This window comes from Mesoplodon densirostris, chromosome 4, assembly GCF_025265405.1.
Source record: "Mesoplodon densirostris isolate mMesDen1 chromosome 4, mMesDen1 primary haplotype, whole genome shotgun sequence".
NCBI classification, from domain to species: domain Eukaryota; kingdom Metazoa; phylum Chordata; class Mammalia; order Artiodactyla; family Ziphiidae; genus Mesoplodon; species Mesoplodon densirostris.
Window position 1 is genome coordinate 18,658,825 of NC_082664.1, and position 9,171 is coordinate 18,667,995.

At 40.7% G+C, this 9,171-nt stretch overlaps 1 pseudogene; it reads left to right on the top strand.

Annotated features, from left to right (window-relative positions):
• The first annotated feature begins 3,859 nt into the window (after positions 1-3,859).
• On the top strand, positions 3,860-7,955 carry LOC132488019 (fascin-like; annotated as a pseudogene).
• The last annotated feature ends 1,216 nt before the right edge of the window (positions 7,956-9,171 follow it).

A 9,171-nucleotide genomic window follows, 5' to 3' on the forward strand; every position in this document is an offset into this window, starting at 1 on the left:
TGTTACTGTGCCATAAATACATGTGTAGATATATACAAACAATATACAAATATTCACATGTATATTTTTATATATATATGCATATGTACACACAAATGTATGTATGTGTATAGTTATTTGGTTAGTTAGTTAAAATTTTTCCAGTGTGGAAAGAAAATATATATAGCATGAGCAGGGCACTTCTGCAGGAAAAGTGCAGAAGTTTGAGTGTTATTTCCTACGGTGGAAGACAAGATGCCATCATTAATAGAAGAGACAGTTTCACATATATTCACTAGAGAAAGGGTTGTTGTTTTAACAGTATTTTTTCAGTTATATATAACACATATCTTAATTTATACCAAGATGTCATATAAATGGAAGAATCTGTCTCTAGAAGTTTGTAAAGAAACTTCTCATCTGTAAACCAACAATTGTGATTTTTCAAAGTACAGAAAAAAGTTTAAATCTCAGGTTAAAAAAGAAACTTTTAGGCATTTTAATTTAGTTAGTATTCAGTAAGCTAAATAACAGCAGGTGAGAGGGGAGCCACATAATTTTATATTTAAATATAAATATAAATTTTATATTTATATTAGGAGAAATCAAAGTAAAAAATCCATGAAATTAAAAAGCAAAATTAAAGTGGAACAAGTATATATATAATTTATATGTATATGTTTGTAGAGATATATATGCATTATATTTATAAAGATGCACATGAAAGGATCTGATTGTGAGGGTATTGTTAAATATATAAAAGATAATGGGGAACTCTATAAGAAAAGATTTATGAGGATGTATGAGGGAATGGCCTGCAAGTACATGTGCTTCAGCAGAGGAAGGCAGGACAAAATAGAGGCAGGCGTGAGTAGTTTTGTATGCATGGAAGTGGGAAATTGAGGAAGAAATCATCATGTTTTCTCTGTGAAGTAAGAGATAAAATGGTTTGTCTGTGGAAGTCTGGGAAACATTGCTGGTTCCAGTTTTGAAAAATGTGGGAAAGAACCAACACTTTCCATACAGTAGAGAAATCATCAAGAAGGAACTTGGAGTAAGATTTACTGCAATTGTTTATGACTGGAAAGGGATGCTGATAACAGAACTGAGATGCCTAAAGGATCATGTGAATTTAAAAAGGTGATGAATTGCAACTTTCACTGAGGCCCAGAAACAACCATAGCTAGGAAAGCACTTTGTAATCCAAGAGAGTGATACCTGAATTTGTGATTACATAGTAGAAATAATCTACATTTATAATAAAATTCAGAATGTGAGAAATAGGGGGCTAAGGAAAAAGTCTTAGAGATGAGGACATTAAGGATAGAGAGTCCATGGTTACAGTGGTATTACCAAGGATGATAAAGGCAGGATTTGGGTGGAGAAAGGTTAATGAGACAGTCACCAAAAGCTTTGATAAACAACAGGGAGTGTACTAGATGTTTCTGTTGATGGTGGCAATAACAAAGTGGTGAGAAATGTATAGTGAAGTGTCATGGATCTCAAGTGATTTGAAGGGTGTGGGTGTGTGTGTGTGCGCTAGTTTTACAAGAGAGTAGAGGACTTATTACTAGCATTACTACAGGAGAGTATAGAGTACAGTAATACTACTTCACCATCCAGCAGTACAGGTGTGGGAAAATAAGCAGCGAGCATTTAAGAGGACAGGTTAAAGTGGTATCTTCTGCTGAGAGTCAAGCTTCACTTATGGCAAAGAAGTGAAGAAACTAGTGATAGGGCTTTTTTGATGATTCCACATTGATAGTTTTAGAGATTACGGTGGGAAAGTTTTGGAGGTAAAGGTGTGGTAGATAGCTGAGTCCAGGAAACACTGAGGAGAACAATGTACAGTACAGGATAAAAAACCACTAAGCATTGAGGCATTGACCAATTTAAACAGAAAAGAGACCAATGATGAGTGGAGAATCCCTTTGAGCATGGTGTTATTGAGTGTAGGGACCTGATAGTTTGACTTTTTCAACAGGAATGACTATAGTCCCAATAGGTTCCAACTCTGTCTATATAATATACATTTGGGATTAAGGTGGTTAGAGAAACCACCACCGTAATAAATTAATACATTGCCATTTTATTTATATATTAGTCCTCCCTAAGTCTTTTTAGTGTGAATCATTGTAAGAGCATAATAAGTTTTAGTATATTAATACCATTGATTTTCTGCATCTGCAAATCTAATGTCCGGTCTTTAAATCAGTATCTTTTCATCAAGGTCATTACATTTATAGGAGGCAGAGAGTTGCAGCCAGAGAGTCTACTTTGGGAAAAAATTACATTATCATACCTTTTCAAGCACAACACATATGAACCCAGGTTTTTATCATATATGAAGAAAAAATAAACCCATTAATCAGTATCACAATGAGACAGGCTATCCCCACTCTTGACCAAGAGCTTATATCTTAATTTTCTGAATTGTTAAAAAAACATTCAAACAATCGCCTATCTTTCACACAACTATATACCCTGCCAACTATCATTAATCTTTCTAAAGTAGAACTCAATTATAAAAGACCTTTAGGAAATGGGGGGGGAAATGACTACTTGATTTCTTTGACTGCTCCTTTTGTTCACTATGCCAACATGCATTTTTCTAGACCACTTTCTATATACTAGAAATTGTGTTAGGTCAAACCTCTGACCTTGAAGAGTTCATGAGTTGATGGTGTTCAATTCCCTCAACCTTCTGGCGATCCTACAGTTGACACACTTCAGTTTCTGATTTCACGTTGAATATTGATTTGCCAACATTTTCAACAAAGAAAGGTCATTCTAGCAAAGGATCCTTTACTTTAGTAAAAATTTAAATTTTTTTTCAAACACAAATGCTAAAACCCATGGCCTTCATTCAAATAAGCTTTCATTTAAACAGATTTTCTTCTTTTCTCAGACTTGAATTTAGCTTGTGACTTGACAATTGAACAGCTGTTGACTTAAATTTCCATAAGACTGTATGTTTTGAAAAAGAAGATTAAAATACCGCACATTTCTATTCAGGTCCAACAAAAACAAGGGCAGTTAAACCTAAACTATTTGGCTAAGAGAAAGGAGATAGAATTCTTTTGTTTTGCATTGTATCCTTTCATATCACTCCCCCATATCCCCCCAACCAGTATACACACACACACACACAGATACCTCCTGTCCTTAAAAGGAGTCTAAACTTGATTTTTCATGGAGATTTGTAGAAACACATGTAATGAAAATAGTACTGTTTATTTGACATCAAAGACCTTCTATTTCTGTCTATCTTTGTCAGCAGCTTTTAAAGCAATCTTGATAGCTGGCTTTATTGGATAAAATATTAAAACCTCCACAAAAGAAAGAAAAAAATAGAAATACTCAGGCACTTTAATTAAAACTTTGGAATAGAGATCCAGGATATTTTAGGTTAAATTCAGACACTCTAGCAGAACTTGTATGTACACACTCTTATTTGAACCACTCATTTGGTGCTCTTTCCTTTGTTTAATCCTGGTGTTAATTCAAGTGGAAGAGTCGGAAGACTTTGCCTTCAGTATTTTTAAATAAAATAACCCTCTTGAAATGTATGTAACATTATAAAATCAGTGAATGCTACTTTTTGGTAATCTGTTGAAAGGGAAATAATAAAAGCAGGTAAGACCCTTTTCTCTTATTTCATTGTATATGTAACCACATTCCCCCCCACCCCATTCTGTTTTCATGTAGATGCAAAACAAAAAGCAAGTGTACAGTTATCTTGGATCTTAAACTAGAGAAGAATTCATGTAGTTATTTAAGGATAATGAGCTACATCAACAGTATCAGTCTGGCCAAATGTGTAGCAGGCTTAATCAAGCAAAGCTGAGTCAGGTGCAATATTGAGTTCGGTAGGCTACACATGAAGGTTCAGGTAAGTTAACTGAACCATAGGGAGCTGCCATTTAAAAAATAGATCTTCAGGGCTTCCCTGGTGGCGCAGTGGTTGAGAGTCTGCCTGCTGATGCAAGGGACACAGGTTCATGACCCGGTCCAGGAAGATCCCACATGCTGCAGAGTGGCTGGACCCGTGAGCCATGGCCACTAATCCTGCATGTCTGGAGCCTGTGCTCCGCAGCGGGAGAGGCCACAGCAGTGAGAGGCCTGCATACCACAAAAAAATAAATAAATAAAATAAAAAATAGATCTTCAAAATTTTGTACACATTTTATTAGATTTCACATTGTAAAAACATCCCGTATGTAAAATAGTCAGTGTTACAGGTCCTCCAGTAAAAAAAAAAAAAAAATTTAATGAACATGGATTTTTATCAAACAATTTGGAATACAATTCTGATCATCAATAAGACTGAAATTCTATGAGAATCCATCCACTCATTCAGCCAGTGTTTATTGAGCACTTGCTGGCTTCATTCAGCAAACATTCTTTAAGCACCTTATCTGTGACAAACATATTTGTAGATATTGAGGTCACAAGAATGAAATGTCATGTCTCAGGTCTCAACAATATAGAGATGAATGACAGATTGCTTCTTCCTTTAAAGAGGTGTTGACAACTCTGAGAGAAACAGGCATAACTAATTCTATATTACAATACATATAAAATAGGAATTAATGAAAAGGTTGTTAATGCTAAGATAGAAATCAGTTAATTGAGTAGGGGAAGGATCAGGGAAGATTTCCTAGCAGATTGATAATGGTCCACTAAGGAAGAGGAGACATTCCCTAGGTAATGCAAAAGAAGGAGGAGTTCTCAAATCTATGAACGCTAAGGGAGATTGTATTTAGTTTTGACATATTTTTATTTGATCTGCTTTTTCACTTATTGTATACATACATTTTTATATAAGCTTATTGCCCTAAACCTCATAATTTCAATAGCCATATTGCATTTTAATGCATGAATAAAGCCCAGCTTAATAAACTGTTCACTTACTGTTAGGTTTCCGGTTGTTTCTACTGTTTCATTAAATTGCCAGATATTTCAGAAAAAAAAATAAATTTGAGAAATGGAAGTACATTCACAGGATTGACCCTACAGTTTTACAGATGTTAAGAGTTTCAAGATTTATCTCTGAGGAAACTGCAACAACTTATTTTAAATACTACCAGTGATATTTAAGTACACTTGATTTCCCAGAGTTTAAACAGTTTTTACTAGATCAACCATTAAATTTCAGCTTTACCAGGGCAAAGATTATTTCACTCATTAATATATACCTAGGACTTAGCATAGTGCCTGATATAAACACTCAGTAATGAGCTGCTAAATGGATGAATAAATGACTGAATGGGTGGACACCACCATCTTAACTTACTTCTGTTGATTTAGTAGGTGTGTTTCAGCATCATAGAGTTTGCTTATATTTGCATATTAATTTATTATTTTATCATCATATACTATCCACCAAGTACTACATTAATGTTATAGGTTTATGCTGCACACAGTCTGGTTCTTAACCAGTAGACATACTACCCATTCTTCCCAGCTAAAGCATGCCACTCTGTTATTTGCACACATCCAGGGATTGGTAATGACTATCTAAGCCTACTTTCTTCTTTGCCTGATATCCGCTTTTTCATTCAGCAGTGGCCATATCACCCATTTCTTACTATTGACATTAAGAAAAAGTTTTCTGAAAGAAACTTCTCGGAATTATTTTTCTCCTTTTGTTGGAAAAAAAGAGAAAGAAAACCACCTGAGGAAAAACCCATTTTTATCAGAATCTCTCATGATTATTTACTTTGAATACAATCATGATGTCTGGAGGTGTTGCAGCCATCTGGAAACCACATTTCAATATGCTTACAGTCAAGAAAAGTAACCAGCTTCAGACAACGGGGTAGAAGAATGTCCTTGGTAAAATTATTGAGCTGTATCAGCTCTAGATTGCCTATCTCCAGACTTCCTTTTATTTAAGATAATTAAACACCACTATTGCTTAAGTCATTCTGGGTGGGGTTTTCTATTATTTGCGTCTGAAAATATTCCTGGCACAATTTAACTATGGAACTTTATGAAGGATATACTTAAACCTTTCATCATAGCTTTAACGTTCTCATTTCTCTCATCACTGATCAAACTTCTTTTGATTTGGAGTAAATATTACATTGTGTTTTTCTTTAATTTGACAAGTTGATTCTATTTAGGTATATCCCTTGCAGTTTATTTCAGCTTGTGGAATGAAGGAAGAGATTAATTAATTAATATTTAAACCCAGATTTAAAGCCCATGAAAACATATTGACTCATATTTCTGTATTCCTTTTTGACCATCGTTGGAATTTATGTAGTCAATTTTTAGCTTTCTTTCCACTGGACATTTTTATTCTTTTAAATATTACGTCAAAAAATCGTGGTGATTGTAGAGCACTGCTGAGGGTGCGCGCACGGCCGAGGTAGCTGAACAAAGGAGCGGGGGGCCGCCGCGAGAACCTGCCACCGACCTCCCTGGCTGCACAGGCCTCGGGTTCACCGCCATCGTGACTGACAACTGCATGGCCGAGGCCCCGCAGATCCAGTTCGGTCTCATTAACTGCAGCAACAAGTACCTGACGGCCGAGACGTTCAGGTTCAAAATGAACCAGTGGGCCAGCAGCCTGAAGAAGATGCAGATGCAGATGCTGGTGCAGCCGCCCTATGAGTTGGGCAGCGGTCAGCTACCTGGCGGCGGAGAAGGATGGCAACGTAACCTGCGAACACGAGGTGCCAAGCACTTTACCATCATGATGCATGACGACGACGGCTGCAGGTCTCTGACGTCCGAAGGACACCGGCTCTACTTTGCCGGCACTGAGGACCGCCTGTCGTGCTTTGCTCGGACCACTTCACTGGCCGAGAAGTGGAGTGTGCACATGGCCACGCACCCGCAGGTCAACATCTGCAGCGTGGCCTGCAAGAGCTACAAGCACCTGAGCGCGCGGCTGGCGGAAAAGATCACAGTGGACCGCGACGTGCCCTGGGGCGTCAACTAGCTCATCACGCTGGCCTTCCAGGACCAGCGCTACAACTGGGACCCAGAGCCCACCACCAGCTACGCACTCGAGTTCTGCTCTGGCAAGGTGGCTTTCCGCGACTGCAAGGTGCCATCGGGGCAAGGCCACAAAGGTGGGGAAGGACGAGCTCTTCACCCTGGAGCAGAGCTGCGCCCAGGTCATGCTGCAGGGGACCGACGAGAGGAACATGTCCACAAGCCAGGCTATGGACCTGCCAGCCAATCAGGACGAAGAGACCAACCAACAGAATTTCCAGCTGGAGATCGACCACTATACCAAAAAGCACGCCTTCCGCACCCACTCGAGCAAGTACTGACAGCTACCGGTGGTGTCAGTCCACCTCCTCCACCAAGGACACCGGCTGCTACTTTGACATCGAGTGGCATGATCAGAGGATTATACTGCATTGCATGTGTCCAATGGCAAGTTTGTGATGGCCTTGGTGGAGACAGCAGCGGACTCAGAGCTCTTCTTCATGAAACTGGTCAATAGCCTCATGATCGAGTTCCATGGGGACCATGGCTTCACTGCCTGCCACAAGGTCACGGGTATCCTGGATGCCAGCCACTCCAGCTAAGACGTCTTCCCGCTGTAGTTCAGAGACGGTGCCTACAACATCAAAGCCTCCACGGGCAAGTACTTGATGGTGGGCAACACCTCCTGGGTCACCAGGAGCAGTGACACCTCTGTGGACTTCCTCTTCAAGTTCTGTGACAACAAGTTGGTCATCAAGGTGGGCAGACACTACCCGAAGAAGAGTCATGTGGGGTCCCTGAGGGCCAGTGCTGACACCGTCGACCACATCACACACACTGTGGGGATACTAGGCCCCACCTCCTGCTTCCACTTCTCCTCCCTGCCCAGGCCCCTCTTTGTTCGCTCTGCTCCAGGTGAGCTCTGCTGCGGCCGGAGCCCCTTAACTTTCAAACTGGAAACCCAGAGAAAACGGTGCCCTCACCTGTTGTCCCATGTGGCCTCCCCCTGGGCCGGTCAGTGGCTCTGACCCAGTCCTTGGAGGGATTTGAGATCCCTCTGTCCTCTCTTCTCTGCCCTGAGAGAGGCTAAAACTTCTTTCTTCTGACCTCAGATGACTCCGAGACTTATTTCCCTGAAGAGGCCAAGGAGAAATGGAGGGCTGGGAGGCCTTCCCGAGCCCCTGGGAGTGGCAGATGTGTAACTGGAATCCCCTGTCCCCTCCTGAGCACCCCACTTCCCCCAATTCCCAGGAGCCAAGCTCTTGCCCCAAGCCTGTGGGAGGCCCCCTGGTGCACCATCCCTGCGGATGGACAGGAGGGGGCTGGCTCCTGCTTCTTGTGCATGGAGCAGGCTTGGTTTGGTGGCCACTGGGGCCTGGCCGCTGCCCATCCTGCTGTGGTGCAGGGGCCACAGTCTCATTTCTTTCACACTGGACTGACTGGAAGCAGAAAAATGACCAAATCAGTGTTTTTTGTTTTTTTTTTTTTATTATTGAAATGTTATTTCTGCAGCAACCCCAGGCAAGCCTGGTTGTAGCCATGAGTGATCTTCAAGGGGTCCTGTGGGGAGCTCTTGAGACGGCATCTCTGGGCCTCGGTGCCCTGGCTGCCCACTAGTGATAGTGCAGGTGGGGCAGCTCCCCAAATTCAGAGCCTGCCCCCACCTTACCAGGGGGCTCTCATTGGCCCCCTCTCTCCAGTGTGCCCCAGCACCAGGCCTGTGTCCTCACCTGGTAGTGCTGGGCCCCTCATGGCCTCAGCCAGGGCCCCTGGTGTGATAAGTTCTCCCCTCCTGACGACTCCTGGGTCTCAGGAGGATGAAGCTGGGCATTGTGCTCAGCCAGGAGCCCTGTGGAAGCCACCTGGAGCTTGACTTGAGGCCCGTCCCTGCCAGCTCCCCTAACCTCTGGTTAGTGTCTACCATGCATCTCACTCTGGGTGTCTTGGTCTTTTATGTTTTGAAAGTGTCATTTGTAGAACTCTAAATGCCCATGATACATAGTAGCTTTAGACTGGAAAGAGCAAAATAAAATAATGCAAGTCTGCAAAAAAAAAAAAAAGTGGTAATTAAAATTTTTCATGTATTTTAAAAGCTGGCATGGTAAATTTTGAATTTTAATTTTTAAAAATTAATTTCATTAATTTAAAAAATGTGTTAATTATTGACTAAATTAATATACTTTTCTAATTTTACTAACAATTTGTCAATTTCTATGAAATATTCCACGAGGACTTAAATTATCA